Consider the following 17,031-nt stretch of genomic DNA (forward strand, 5'->3'; position numbering starts at 1 on the left):
GTTGAAGTTGTATTGGGCAGTCATATGGATGGTGAGGGGACAGGTTTTCTGCTTCTACTTTACTGAATACATCCTCAAAATCTGCATAGGGTGAAGGAATCTTTAGCTCAGGTATTTTGGTTTGTAGTAGAATATGTTTGTGAATACATGTTGTTTTACAATATTCTGAAGTGAATTTTATGGAAAATGGTGACCAGTGAAAAACAGGATTATGCAATGTGAGCCAACTTATACCCAAAACCACTGGAAAATGGGGCGAAGATAGAACGTCAAATGATAGGTGTTCTGTGTGACCTGCTGTAGTAACTGACAATGGAGTGGTATGGTGTGTGATAGGACCTGTTTTAGGTTCTGAACCATCAATCATACGAAAACAGAAAGGAGTTTGTTTTTGAATAAGGGGTATTTTATTATGCTTTACAACATTATTATCAATAAAGCAGCCATAAGCTCCTGAGTCTATGATGGCATCAGTTGTCAGCTGATCTTGGCCCCACTGTATGGAGAGAGATAACATACAATAAGTATTAACTTTGCTGTTGTTAATTGAAGAATTTATAACTTTGAACTTACATTTTTTGCTTTTCTGCAGAATGGGACACTCCTGGACTGAGTGCAAAGGACTTGCGCAATACATACACAGGTTATTATTCTTCCTGCAGTATCTTTCTTCAGATGTTAAGGAACCTCGGGCTATTCCGATCTCCATGGGAACAACTGTTTGTTTGCTTGTTTGGGTTGGTTTCGGAGTGCAATCTGACTCCATTCCGAATTGGCTGCGTATAATTTGAATTCCGTAATGTACTCCTCCACGGGTCTCTTTGCTTGCTTGAGATTCCTCATCGAGGCTTCAGCAGACAATTGTACATCAGTGTTGTGAAAAAGGTCATCCATACATGTAAAGAAGTCAGAGAGGGATCCTAATACTGGGTCGTTATGTTCGCACAAATTTTCTGCCCAGGTTCTTGACTTACCCCTCAGGAATGATATTGTACTGAAAACCTTGATCCTTTCTGTGGGATAACTGCAAGGGCGTAAATTATAAAGTAAATGACACAAATTTTTAAACTGCCTATAATGCTTTCTGTTTCCAGAAAAGAGCTCTGGCAGGGAAACTGAAGGTTCCGGTATTTGCTGGGATGGAGCAGTGTGACCAGTAAGAGAGTCTCTAATTATACCTCATAAAGACTGATTTTCAATTTGTAAATCATGAACTGCCTGAGCATGCTGATCAACCTTTTGGGATAGGTTGAAAACAATCTGTGGGAGATCTGTTGGTTCCATGTTATGGCTTAGTAATATGTCAGGCTTTCAATATAATGTTAATGAAGGAACTCAATTCACAGATCTAAATATACTAAAAGTTGTTTTGTTTCACTATAATTAAGGAATGACACTATAGGCTAGATTTAGAGTTCTGCGGCCAAAGGGGTGCATTAGCTACACGTGCTTTTTTTCGCCCGCACCTTTTAAATACCGCTGGTATTTAGAGTTCACAGAAGGGATGCGTTAGGCTCCAAAAAGGGAGCGTATAGCATATTTACCACCACTGCAACTCTAAATTCCAGCGGTGCTTACGGACGCGGCCAGCTTCAAAAACGTGCTTGTGCACGATTCCCCCATAGAAAACAATGGGGCTGTTTGAGCTGAAAAAACACCTGCAAAAAAGCAGCGTTCAGCTCCTAACGCAGCCCCATTGTTTCCTATGGGGAAACACTTCCTAAGTCTGCACCTAACACCCTAACATGTACCCCGAGTCTAAACACCCCTAACCTTACACTTATTAACCCCTAATCTGCCGCCCCCGCTATCGCTGACCCCTGCATATTATTATTAACCCCTAATCTGCCGCTCCGTACACCGCCACAACCTACATTATCCCTATGTACCCTTAATCTGCTGCCCCTAACACCGCCGACCCCTATATCTCACCGCTACTCTAATAAATGTATTAACCCCTAAAGCTAAGTCTAACCCTAACACTAACAACCCCCTAAGTTAAATATAATTTTATTCTAACGGAATAAATTATTCCTATTTAAAGCTAAATACTTACCTGTAAAATAAACCCTAATATAGCTACAATATAAATTATAATTATATTGTAGCTATTTTAGGATTAATATTTATTTTACAGGCAACTTTGTAATTATTTTAACCAGGTACAATAGCAATTAAATAGTTAATAACTATTAACTATTTGTATTTTAGAATAGGGTAGGGCATTTTTTTTATTTTGGGGGGCTTTGTTATTTTATTAGGGGGCTTAGAGTAGGTGTAATTAGTTTAACATTGTTGTAATATTTTTCTAATGTTTGTAAATATTTTTTTATTTTTTGTAACTTAGTTCTTTTTTATTTTTTGTACTTTAGTTAGTTTATTTAATTGTATTTATTTGTAGGTATTGTATTTAATTAATTTATTGATAGTGTAGTGTTAGGTTTAATTGTAGATAATTGTAGGTCGTTTAATTAATTTATTGATAGTGTAGTGTTAGGTTTAATTGTAACTAAGGTTAGGATTTATTTTACAGGTAATTTTGTAATTATTTTAACTAGGTAACTATTAAATAGTTATTAACTATTTAATAGCTATTGTACCTGGTTAAAATAATTATAAAGTTGCCTGTAAAATAAATATTAATCCTAAAATAGCTACAATATAATTATAATTTATATTGTAGCTATATTAGGGTTTATTTTACAGGTAAGTATTTAGTGTTAAATAGGAATAATTTATTTAATAAGAGTTAATTTATTTCGTTAGATTTAAATTATATTTAACTTAGGGGGGTGTTAGTGTTAGGGTTAGAGTAGCAGTGAGGTACGGTCGGCAGATTAGGGGTTAATGCTTGAAGTTAGGTGGTGGCGACGTTGGGGGCGGCAGATTAGGGGTTAATAAATATTATGTAGGGGTCGGCGGTGTTAGGGGCAGCAGATTAGGGGTACATAGGGATAACGTAGGTTGCGGCGGATTAGGGGTTAAAATGTTTTAATAAAGTGGCGGCGATGTGGGGGAACCTCGGTTTAGGGGTGCATAGGTAGTTTATGGGTGTTAGTGTACTTTAGAGCACAGTAGTTAAGAGCTTTATAAACCGGCGTTAGCCCAGAAAGCTCTTAACTACTGACTTTTTTCTGCGGCTGGAGTTTTGTCGTTAGATTTCTAAAGCTCACTTCAGCCAAGACTCTAAATACCAGCGTTAGAAAGATCCCATTGAAAAGATAGGATACGCAAATTGCGTAGGGGGATCTACGGTATGGAAAAGTCGCGGCTGCAAAGTGAGCGTTAGACCCTTTCCTGACTGACTCCAAATACCAGCGGTAGCCCAAAACCAGCGTTAGAAGCCTCTAACGCTGGTTTTGACGGCTACCGCCAAACTCTAAATCTAGCCGTATGGCTTTCAGAGTACTGCTAGCATATGTTGGTAACTTCTTATATCAATGCTTTTGAAATTGCAGAGTTAGCTTTTACCTTTTCTTCTCATGCACTTGTAGCGTGGCAAAGCTGATAGAATGCTCAGTCTGTTCTGTGGAAGTTCCGGTTAGGAGCTAGGAGGAGTGTCAGCTTCCTTTCAGATGACAGAGGGTGATACAACATGGATTAAAGCCAGGTACTCAGTGATAAGTTCTTACGGTAGCTTAAGTATTAACACAAGCTTTAGAGTGAAAGTTCTTCCTATATTACTTACTTTAGTACATGTACTTTAATACTTGCGGTTTGCTCAGCAGTTCATTTATTTTCATTTGCATGTCCAGCTTCTGAGTTACTGTTTATTGCTCTTGCTTGGCTGAAATCCAGATGACTGTGATACAAAGTTGTTGTAAAGTTCCTGTGAGAGAGAAGTTTAAAGAACAATGTTATTTTCAATAATAATAGGCTCAAGGAAAAAGGGTAGCTTTGTACACCAAATTACTAAGCAAAGAATAATGGTTTTGGTCGGCTTTTAAAGGCAAGCTGCAAGTTGTTGATTGCAAGATTCTCTGGGTCCTAGAAGGAGCAATGTTCCTGACAATTAGCTGCCCCGAAAGTTTGGTTCCCCAGTGTGTAAGTATTTCCTCTTTAAGCCATTTTGTGCTAGATTACGAGTGGAGCGCTAACAGTTACACGTGAGCAAATAGGGGTTTATCGCATCTGTTTGCACGCATCAGGTTTACCGCTTGTTTTACAAGTTAAATGCAAATGTGATCGCTTAATTGAAATTGCAATTTACACAAGAATGATAACCATAACCTCAGAGCTCCGGTTAACTGTTTCACAAAACAAAAAAGTGTAACAAAACACATAAAGTAAAAAAATATTACAAAATACAGTAACACTCATAGGATTTTACTATTGATGTACATATATACTGTATATATATATATATATATATATATATATATATATATATATATATATATATATATATACTGTATATATATATATATATATATATATATATATATATATATATATATATATATATATATATATATATATATATATATATATATGTACATATACAGGGAATGCAGAATTATTAGGCAAGTTGTATTTTTGAGGATTAATTTTATTATTGAACAACAACCATGTTCTCAATGAACCCAAAAAACTCATTAATATCAAAGCTGAATAGTTTTGGAAGTAGTTTTTAGTTTGTTTTTAGTTAAAACTATTTTAGGGGGATATCTGTGTGTGCAGGTGACTATTACTGTGCATAATTATTAGGCAACTTAACAAAAAACAAATATATACCCATTTCAATTATTTATTTTTACCAGTGAAACCAATATAACATCTCAACATTCACAAATATACATTTCTGACATTCAAAAAAAAAACAAAAACAAATCAGTGACAATATAGCCACCTTTCTTTGCAAGGACACTCAAAAGCCTGCCATCCATGGATTCTGTCAGTGTTTTGATCTGTTCACCATCAACATGGCGTGCAGCAGCAACCACAGCCTCCCAGACACTGTTCAGAGAGGTGTACTGTTTTCCCTCCTTGTAAATCTCACATTTGATGATGGACCACAGGTTCTCAATGGGGTTCAGATCAGGTGAACAAGGAGGCCATGTCATTAGATTTTCTTCTTTTATACCCTTTCTTGCCAGCCACGCTGTGGAGTACTTGGACGCGTGTGATGGAGCATTGTCCTGCATGAAAATCATGTTTTTCTTGAAGGATGCAGACTTCTTCCTGTACCACTGCTTGAAGAAGGTGTCTTCCAGAAACTGGCAGTAGGACTGGGAGTTGAGCTTGACTCCATCCTCAACCCGAAAAGGCCCCACAAGCTCATCTTTGATGATACCAGCCCAAACCAGTACTCCACCTCCATCTTGCTGGCGTCTGAGTCGGACTGGAGCTCTCTGCCCTTTACCAATCCAGCCATGGGCCCATCCATCTGGCCCATCAAGACTCACTCTCATTTCATCAGTCCATAAAACCTTAGAAAAATCAGTCTTGAGATATTTCTTGGCCCAGTCTTGACGTTTCAGCTTGTGTGTCTTGTTCAGTGGTGGTCGTCTTTCAGCCTTTCTTACCTTGGCCATGTCTCTGAGTATTGCAAACCTTGTGCTTTTGGGCACTCCAGTGATGTTGCAGCTCTGAAATATGGCCAAACTGGTGGCAAGTGGCATCTTGGCAGCTGCACACTTGACTTTTCTCAGTTCATGGGCAGTTATTTTGCGCCTTGGTTTTTCCACACGCTTCTTGCAACCCTGTTGACTATTTTGAATGAAACGCTTGATTGTTCAATGATCACGCTTCAGAAGCTTTGCAATTTTAAGAGTGCTGCATCCCTCTGCAAGATATCTCACTATTTTTGACTTTTCTGAGCCTGTCAAGTCCTTCTTTTGACCCATTTTGCCAAAGGAAAGGAAGTTGCCTTATAATTATGCACACCTGATATAGGGTGTTAATGTCATTAGACCACACCCCTTCTCATTACAGAGATTCACATCACCTAATATGCTTAATTGGTAGCAGGCTTTCGAGCCTATACAGCTTGGAGTAAGACAACATGCATAAAGAGGATGATGTGGTCAAAATACTCATTTGCCTAATAATTCTGCACACAGTGTATATTTATGAAGTTTTATACTGTGTATTTACTGTAAATATTTCACATTCCAATGCTCTGCACATAGCAGAATAAGTTTTATGTATTTTTAAATAGATATTCTGTATATATCTATTCCTACATATATATGTATATATATATATATATATATATATATATATATATATATATATATATATATATATATATATATATATATATATATATATATATATAATATCAAAAACATTTTGTAATGTTTTTGATATAATATCAAAAACATTTTGTAAATGTGCTTTTAATGTGCAAAAAAAAATGATGTGACATTTTGGGTGTCTCACCTCTTCATCAGACAAAGATATAAGGGCTTACTTATGATCGATCTGTCCGACATGATCCGCTCAGCTCAGCATTGGCTGTCGGTATTTATCATTGCACAAGCAGTACTAATTAACTGCTTGTGCAATGCCGCCCCCTGCTGATTCGTGGCCAATCAGTCGCTAGCAGGGGGTGTCAATCAGCCAGATCGTATAGGTCTTCTTAAAAACAACAAGAGATTTTCCATATTCATTGGATTCATTTGAATACCGAATAAATGTAAAAAAATATTTAGTTGATTTCCCTATGAGGTTAAAACTGTTAATGTTAAGGTGGGAAAGGCTTTTTTCCAGATGGGAAAATCTTCAAAGTTCAAATATACAATTTTACAATTTTTCAACAATTTAGCAATGTCCCTGTCAGTTGATTGATTCTGGTATCAGCCAATACCTTCTTGACAAGTCTTGTCCCCATTTAAAATAAACACATAAATAAATGAATATACTTGTGTACTGCTTCAGGCTTGTAACACTAGCACTAGGTACTTTTTTGTTTTTTACTTTTTACATTTCAGCAACTGTGCAGCTTACCCTCTGCTGCCCTGCAAGGATTTCCCTTAGGCTTTATCAAATTCCAAACGATCCTCCTAACAGACACAAAACAAAAAAACCTTTTTTTATGACAAATGATTGCAACATTTTTTTTCTGTGTACACATCTACTGAAAATGCTGATCTTTATTGTATCTATTCAAAGTGGCAATTATAGAATAACACATGAAGAATTAAAACAAATCTTAAAAAACAAAAGCAGAGCACATCAGTGTTCAAAGTGACATTTATTATATAAAAAACACAAGGAAACAAAATTACACCTACTAGTCAAAATTAAACTCTCATGATTCAAATAAAGCATGAAAATGTAATCAACTTTCCAATGTTATTCTTTTATTTAATTTGCTTCATTCTCAAGGTATTCTCTGTTGAAAAGTATACCTAGGTAGACTTGGGAGTAGGATTGCACGACTGGGATAAGTTGCACTTATATACCTTTTGTCCTTTGCTAACCTTGTGTGTTCAGCTAGCTCCTAGTAATGCATTGCTGCTCCTTCAACAAAGGATACAAAGAGAATTAAACAAATTTGATAACAGAAGAAAATTGGAAAGTTGGTTAAAATTGTGTACTGAATAATAAAAAAGAAAATTGGGTTTCATGTCTTCTTAATGTTTTCAAGAGATCAGTGGCGACTCTAGGAACAATATATAGGGGGGGGGGGGGGCACATAAGATACCACAGGCGAAACTGGGGGGAGGGGCACCAATAATTTTCATCACTAAATAATACCACTGAAAATAAACTGAATAAATATATATATATATATATATATATATATATATATATATATATATATATATATATATATATATATATATATATATATATATAAATACAATTCCAATATATATATAAAATGTATAAAATGATACCTTATTATTGTACTAACCTAAATACTTAAAAAGACAAGCTTTCAAGAGTTTTCCTTTCTTCTTCAGGTTTTGCTTCAGACCTGAGAGAGAGAGGAAAACACTCAAAAGCTTTTCTTTATAGTTTAAAGCAATTTCAGCAAAAATCAGGGCTCTGTAATTAATCCCCTCCCCTATGTTAAATATGTCACTAATGAAGACCAATGAACAGACCCTACGTGTTTGTTGGTGTGTGTGTGTGTAACTATCTAATACTCCATGTACCAATTTACACAGCCAGCTACTACTTCAAAATCCATACACACAGAGACACATAAATACACACACACACACCCACACACAGTAACACACATTCATATACACACACATAAATACACACACAAAGTAACGCACATATGCATACACACACAGTTACACACACACGCATACACACACTTACATACAGACACACACGCATACACTCACAACATACACACAACCACACATACATACACAACATACACACACCCACACATACACACCCACATCCATACATACAGTTACACATACATACACAGTTACACACACACACAAACACACATTATACGTGCATACATATATACATACATAAATACACACACATACACACACATAATTATACATACATACACACATACATACACATTCACACACACACACACAAACATTATACATACACACACACACACATACATTCACACACACACATTATACACACACACACACACACATTCACACACACACACATACACACAAACATTATACATACATACACACATACATACACATTCACACACATACATACACACACACACACAAACATTATACATACATAAACACATACAGTACATAAACACAAATAGGATCCTTTTTATTGCAGAGATCACTAACAAAAACAATTGCACCCCCTCATTCTGAAATCCCTGACGGATATCAAACACATTGACAAAGTATCCTTTATCTAACAAACGCTCCACCATATATTGTCCTAAAAACACACTACCACCAATTACTGTGCATTTTTTTCTGGCTGCCAGCAGATCTCGGCCAGAACACTCTGATTGGCAGAAAGTGACCAGACTTGGCCAATAGAATGCGTGGACTTTCGCCAGTTACCTATGGCTACAAGTAATGCCACACGCTTGCTAGACACAGTGCTGCATATTCTTGTGTTTTTGCACTGTGCATATTACTACTACAACACATGCATGCTCCATACCAGCAGCACATAGTACCACCCTTGTTTACATATTTCTCTCTAACAAGCAGCCCCGGTACCTGAGACACTTGGTACATTGTACTCACATTCACAGGCCGGGTACAGGCCGCTCATTGATCCATGCTGAAGATGCTCAGGAATTAAGCCAGGTACCGGGCCTGGAGGCAGAGTGAAAGGCAGGTTGTGGGAGGGACTGATGATGAGTTAGATGCGGGTAATGAGGAGGGACACGCAGATTTAAGAGGAGCATGTTAGAGGGAGGGATAGTCACAGAGCAAGTAGAAGGGTGGAGGAGCTCAGCCTAGGTGGGATATAGGAGGGAGAAGCTGGCAAGTGGAGGGGTATATGGAGATCATGGGAGGGAGCAGATAGCAGTAGGTGGGGTCTACAGGGATCATGGGTGGGAGGCACTCTCAGTCATTTAATCTAAAATTAAAAACCCCGTCCATTCACAAACTTCACACAAACACCCTAGCTGCCGGGGGCAGATTTTTCTGAGGGGGGCAATTGCCCCCCCTTTCCCCCCTGTAGTGACGCCACTGCAAGAGATAGACCACATGTATCTTATATTATAGACCAACCACACTGAAAGTCCACAGAACAGGATGTTAATTTGTCCCCTGTAAGAACCCCTATAGATTTAATTTGGAAAAGATTGTGTGGACGCATAAACAAAACAATATATATATATATATATATATATATATATATATATATATATATATATATATATATATATACTAGGATTATCTGAGCCTAATGCACTGTTTAGTATGGGTTTTAATCTTTTCAGGAATCTATACGGAGCTTGATATAAATGCCCCGTATAGTCAAATAATCCAGATAAGAGAAGAATCTATGGGGCCGAATTACCAAGGAGCTCCTGTTTCTGCGCAAGCCTTCAGGCTTTCCAGAAACAGAAGTTATGAAGCAGCGGTCTAAAGACCGCTGCTCTATAACTTGCCCGCCTGCTCTCAGTCTGCGTACATCAATCCGCCCGATCCTATATGATCGGGCTGATTGACACCCTCTGCTAGATGCCGATTGTCCATGAATCTGCAGGGGGCGGCATTGCACAAGCAGTTCACTAGAACTGTTTGTGCAATGATAAATGCAGACAGCGTACGCTGTCGGCATTTATAAATGTGCGGCGGACATGATATGCTACATCATGTCCGCTCTCGCTCTTTCATAAATCGACCCCTAGGTCAGGATTATTCAGTCAGTCTAAACTATCTTTAAAGGCAATTCATAAAGAGTAGAAGAGCTGTCACTGACATTACACAAAAACATATTAAGAAAAATATATAATGTAATATAGGAGCATGACATTATGTTATAGTAATAATAATTTATTAAGGGGTAAATAACAAATAGAGCTATAAAATATTAGCACTATTAAGTGATAAGTTATAATAGTAGTGGTCCTAGTCTTGCACTCATATTACAAGTTAAATGTTTTCTCTCAAGAGAAAGCCTCAGGCATGCTAAAATCGTTGAATAACTCCTCTCCACAAAGACTTCTATGGCACACATTACAAAAGCCTGTTCTGGCTTACACTTGAGTGCTAGCCCAGTATATATATATATATATATATATATATATATATATATATATATATATATATATATATATATATATATATATATATATATATATATATATATATATATACTACAGTATATATATATATATACATACATACATAGAAATGTATACATACAAGTGCAAAGGATTTGTATGCTAATGTGTATATATATATATATGAATGATGCATTTAAAGAAAAGATTAGTCTGAGAATAAATCTAGATGTATTTTTAACATTTCATTAGCTGTTTAAATATTGACAAAAGAAGTGTAAAGTTTAAGTGTCTATAAAACAATGGGAGCTGCCATGTTGCAACTTATGTTACCTTCTATGCTTTGGCCAATTAGAGACAGTTATAAACAGTAAGCAGCCAATAGCTGTGTGGAATATAACAGTATTCTGCAATTACATTTCTATAAGGAGCTGAAAAGCTCACAATTTCAGAGTGGAAATACTGGAAAGGGGAATAAAATAAATAATGAAAGTATATTGCAGAGTTATATATATACGATTTATCATTTTATATTATTGTCTCAAAGTGTTTAATGTACCTTTACTGTGTATGTACTGTAAATATTTTACATTACAATAATCCTCACATAAGGGAATATGTTCTAAGTATTTTTAAATCAATATTCCTATATATATTTGAATATATCTATACCTATATAGAGTCATATAGATATATATACAGTAGGTATAGATATACATTTTAACAAATAAAAATCATATTTATTTATATAGAAATATGTATTTAATAATAAATATAACATAGTATTCTTTGTGAAGAATATTAGAATGTGAAATATTCATATTTCATGTCGTTTTAGTGCACTTGATTGGGTTTGCGAGTTTTTCTCGGGCCATTGAAGTCTATGGGGGAATACGTTTACGCCTTTGCAATATTTGAAGTTAGGCTTTTTGCACGAATCGGGTTAGTGCTCGTACACACATTTTTTACTTTCAACATGTAATACACTTGCTACCTGAAGCGCTCTAAAAGCTTACTTCTAGCGAAAGTTAAAGTGCAAGCAGCTCAACTAATTTGAGCTCCACTAGTAATCTATCCCTGAGTATTTTTTAGCAGCTAAATTCAATAACACTTTTTTATTTTATTTTAGTTTTTGCAATGTACTCTCCCACTAATGGTGCCCTGTGTGTTTAATTCCCTAACCCCCGGACTCCCCTAATGCGATTAACTTTAAGCATTACCTGAACCTATTACTTAATCTCCGCCCACTACACTCACAATAACATCTATTTATTTATACTAATTCTCTGATATCTACGTTTTCTTTTTTAAGGTAAGAGACTTTATCTAATGGTAAAATAATACTTCTAGTGATTATATAGACAAAATAAACTGATTTTTCAAAAGACAGCCAGTCTAGCTGACTGTTGCTCAAGTGTGGTATTTTCCTTTCCTTGTAACTATGTATACACCAGTGACGTGCAGTAATAGGAGGCAGGGTAGGCAGTGCCTACCCTGTCCAATGAGGGAAAAAAGATTTGAATTCATATTTATTAAAAAAAAAAAAAGTGTTTTTTACTTCATTAATATTTTGTCCATGCCCACCCTCACCCCAAGGGTACCCCCCCACCCCCATGGCGATACTCATTATGGTACTGCGCTTTGCGCATGCGCAGTGCAAAAATTCACTATCCATATTCCATTGTTGCGCAATTAGGAGGCAGTGAGCCGGTCCGCTGCCCTCCATTAATTGCGCAACATGGATCTGGAGCTGCGCCACCCACTGGTGACTCTTCGGGCCCTGATACAAGCTCCAATGGAGGCGGTTCTCAAAACCGCCTCCATGATGAGCTTGGTCACTTCAGCCAATCACAGCTTCAGCAGCACTGCAGGGAGGCGTGCCTGCTGGGCTGCTGATTGGCAGGTGTGGGCCATGTGACCATTTTGACATGTCACATTGAGCGCGCTGACAGATCTACTGGCGGGAAGACTCAGTGTCAGTAGTGGAGGGAGCTGCTGAGAGAGTCTTGTGCGTGCGTGCCGCCGACCACTGCTGCCTAGTGCCTACTGCCCCAGTTGTTGTGTGGCTGTCTGGTGGACTAGTGTGGACCAGGACTAGTCACGGAGGAGTTGCTGCCAGTGCCTGCCCACTGCCTGGAGGAGACTGAAGTCAGACTCAGGAGGAGCCGGAGCGGAGGACTGCCTAATAGTGCCAGACCCAGTGCCATTGACTCACTGACTACCCTGGACCTGGAAAACACCGGTAACTGTAAGTACTAGTAGTGATCGAGAGTAAATGCCCTGGGGGGCAGCCTGGCCAGAGTGAGGTGTGTGGCTACTAGTGTAGAATTCATACATGCTGGAGATACACAATGTGTTGGCGGGGCACCAACAACACTGCAACGTTGAGTTCCATCAGGTATACTTTTATATTGGCCATGCTGTGTGTGTGCTCACTACTCAGGGCAGGTCCGGTGCAACTGCAAACTGCTGTCTGCCACACTCTGCATCCATTAACTCCTGCAGTAGTACGAGGAGCCCAATTAGTATACAGCTACAGACAGCGTGTCAGTGACAGAATGATTTGTGAGTAATTTACTTACAATAGTCAGCTAATCATTTTTTTCTAACAACTTAGTAAATCACTCACAAATCATCCTGTCACTGACACGCTGTCTGTAGCTGTATACTAATTGGGCTCCTTGTACTACTGCAGGGGTTAATGGATGCAGAGTGTGGCAGACAGCAGGTGTTTAGACTAAGAGAACATAATCATCTTAATGTAATATTTTGAAAGATCACCTGATCTCCCCCACAGCAGTCATCAGTGAGTGCACGGAATCTTTTTACACTGGTGCTGCTGCAGGAAACATGGGTGGAGCTCAGCTTAGACAAGAGGTAACGCTGGAGTTAGCTGTGAGTGAGTATCAGTAACTCATATATTGTTGTCAGGGCTATAGAGGTCTGAAGCTTCCCACAGTACCTGGTCTGCTCTTTATAGTCTCCCCTCCTCCCTGCTCTCATTTCCCCCATTCCTTCTCAGGGCTGTGTTGTATCTGTCTTCCTGCTGGTAGATATGGCTGCTGTGCAGAGCATGTTTACTGAAGGAAAGTCACATGGAAAAAGGGTTTCTGAGGGTAGGGGGTTGGGGATTCCTATTTAAAAATAGATATTTTCTTTACTGAGTCAGCAGCTGCTTGTATTATAGTAATCCTTTAAGACAACTCCAATGCTTCTGTCTAAAAATATGAGGTTGGCTATATGTGTATGTTTTCCCACAGTACTTGTGTTTTTTTTATATAAAGTGACATATTGAGATGTATGGGAGTTGAGAGAATCAGTGTATCTGTGTTTTGTATCTGTATGAGAGTGTGTGTGTGCATCTGTATGAGAGTGTGTGTGCGCATCTGTATGAGAGTTTTTGTGTATCTGTATGAGAGTGTGTGTGCACATCTGTATGAGAGTGTGTGTGCATCTGTATGTATGAGTGTTTGTGTGCATCTGTATGAGTGTTTGTGTGCATCTGTATGAGAGTGTGTGTGCATCTGTATGAGAGTGTGTGTGCATCTGTATGAGAGTGTGTGTGCATCTGTATGAGAGTGTGTGTGCATCTGTATGAGTGTGTGTGTGCATCTGTATGAGTGTGTGTGTGTGCATCTGTATGAGAGTGTGTGTGCATCTGTATGAGAGTGTGTGTGCATCTGTATGAGAGTGTGTGTGCATCTGTATGAGTGTGTGTGTGCATCTGTATGAGTGTTTGTGTGCATCTGTATGAGAGTGTGTGTGCATCTGTATGAGAGTGTGTGTGCATCTGTATGAGTGTGTGTGTGCATCTGTATGAGTGTGTGTGTGCATCTGTATGAGTGTGTGTGTGTGCATCTGTATGAGTGTGTGTGCATCTGTATATATGAGAGTGTGTGTACATCTGTATGAGAATGTGTGTACATCTGTATGAGAGTGTGTGTGCATCTGTATGAGAGTGTGTACATCTGTATGAGAGTGTGTGTGCATCTGTATGAGAGTGTGTGTGCATCTGTATGAGTGTGTGTGTGCATCTGTATGAGTGTGTGTGTGTGCATCTGTATGAGTGTGTGTGTGTGCATCTGTATGAGTGTGTGTGTGTGCATCTGTATGAGTGTGTGTGTGCATCTGTATGAGTGTGTGTGCATCTGTATATATGAGAGTGTGTGTACATCTGTATGAGAGTGTGTGTACATCTGTATGAGAGTGTGTGTGCATCTGTATGAGAGTGTGTGTGCATCTGTATGAGAGTGTGTGTGCGCGCGCATCTGTATGAGTGTGTGTGTGCATCTATATGTATGAGTGTGTGTGTGCATCTGTATATATGAGTGTGTGTACATCTGTATGAGAATGTGTGTACATCTGTATGAGAGTGTGTGTGCATCTGTATGAGAGTGTGTGTGCATCTGTATGAGTGTGTGTGCATCTGTATATATGAGAGTGTGTGTACATCTGTATGAGAGTGTGTACATCTGTATGAGTGTGTGTGTGCGCATCTGTATGAGTGTGTGTGTGCGCATCTGTATGAGTGTGTGTGTGCATCTGTATGAGTGTGTGTGTGCATCTGTATGAGTGTGTGTGTGCATCTGTATGAGTGTGTGTGTGCATCTGTATATATGAGTGTGTGTACATCTGTATGAGAATGTGTGTACATCTGTATGAGAGTGTGTGTGCATCTGTATGAGTGTGTGTGCATCTGTATATATGAGAGTGTGTGTACATCTGTATGAGTGTGTGTACATCTGTATGAGTGTGTGTGCATCTGTATATATGAGAGTGTGTGTACATCTGTATGAGAATGTGTATACATCTGTATGAGTGTGTGTGTGCATCTATATGTATGAGAATGTGTGTGCATCTGTATATATGAGAGTGTGTGTGCATCTGTATGAGTGTGTGTGTGCACATCTGTATGAGTGTGTGTGTGCATCTATATGTATGAGTGTGTGTGTGCATCTATATGTATGAGAGTGTGTGTACATCTGGATGACAGTGTGTGACTGTGTACATCTATATGAGTGTGTGTGCATCTGTATGAGTGTGTGTGTGTGTGCATCTGTATGAGTGTGTTTGTGCATCTGTATGTATGAGAGTGTGTGTGCATCTGTATGAGAGTGTGTGTGCATCTGTATGAGAGTGTGTGTGCATCTGTATGAGAGTGTGTGCATCTGTATGAGTGTGTGTGCAACTGTATGAGAGTGTGTGTATGCATCTGTATGAGTGTGTGTATGCATCTGTATGAGTGTGTGTGTGCATCTGTATGAGTGTGTGTGTGCATCTGTATGAGTGTGTGTGTGCATCTGTATGAGTGTGTGTGCATCTGTATGAGTGTGTGTGCATCTGTATGAGTGTGTATGAGAGTGTGTGCACATCTGTATGAGAGTGTGTGCGCATCTGTATGAGAGTGTGTGCGCATCTGCATGAGAGTGTGTGCGCATCTGCATGAGAGTGTGTGCGCATCTGTATGAGTGTGTCTGTGTGCATCTGTATGAGTGTGTCTGTGTGCATCTGTATGAGTGTGTCTGTGTGCATCTGTATGAGTGTGTGTGCATTTGTATGAGTGTGTGTGCATCTGTATGAGTGTGGGTGTGTGTGCATCTGTATGAGTGTGTGTGCATCTGTATGAGTGTGTGTGCCACTGTATGAGAGTGTGTGCGTATCTGCATGAGAGTGTGTGCGCATCTGGTTTCTCCTTTTACAAATAAGGCAAGTTGGAGTTTGACTACTGGAGAATAGCTGCAGTTAAAAGGATGTTAATTTGTTTTAAAACATTAAAGGAACACAACATTTTTCTTTTATGTTTCAGATAGAACATACAATATTAAAGACTTTTACATTTTACTTATGTTATCCAATTTGCTTTTTTCTTTTAGTATCATTTGAAAAGCATACCTAGGTAGGCTAAAGATCAGTAATGCACTACTGGGAGCAGCTGGTGAGTGGTGGTTGCACATATATGCCTCTTGTCATTGGCTCATTTAATGTGTTCAGTTAGCTCCCAGTTGTGCATTGCTGCATATCCTTCAACAAAGGATAACAAAAGAATGAAGCAAATGTACTAATAGCCTCACTAGCCTCTGACCTCACCGCACGTCACTGGTATACACTCATCTCTTACATCACATAAAACACATTTACAAATTTGAATTTTTAGAAAATATCTTCCTGTCATCTTTATAGAAAGTTTGGAAAATGATAACACTATTAAGAGGAATTTACAAATATGGCTGTGCAGCTTAGAGTTATAGAAAATAAATGTCACAACAATAAGACATTGATCAAACTCTTATCACAGCAGGAGAACTAAAATCCACTCAAACTGTCCATGTCTGCAGCTCACTATTTCATTAAACTTCTGTAATGGGCTG

General features: G+C 38.4%; 1 long non-coding RNA gene across 1 annotated transcript; it reads right to left on the reverse strand.

Annotated features, from left to right (window-relative positions):
* Window positions 1–384: 384 nt before the first annotated feature.
* Window positions 385–14,200, reverse strand: LOC128642405 (uncharacterized). The gene is made up of 6 exons (XR_008399650.1): window positions 13,626–14,200; window positions 6,952–7,007; window positions 3,689–3,829; window positions 3,472–3,568; window positions 574–1,024; window positions 385–496 (listed from the first exon to the last, which is right to left on the reverse strand). It is a non-coding gene; the product is annotated as an uncharacterized LOC128642405 (long non-coding RNA).
* Window positions 14,201–17,031: the final 2,831 nt, after the last annotated feature.

Source organism: Bombina bombina, chromosome 1 (genome assembly GCF_027579735.1).
Source record: "Bombina bombina isolate aBomBom1 chromosome 1, aBomBom1.pri, whole genome shotgun sequence".
Lineage (NCBI taxonomy): Eukaryota > Metazoa > Chordata > Amphibia > Anura > Bombinatoridae > Bombina > Bombina bombina.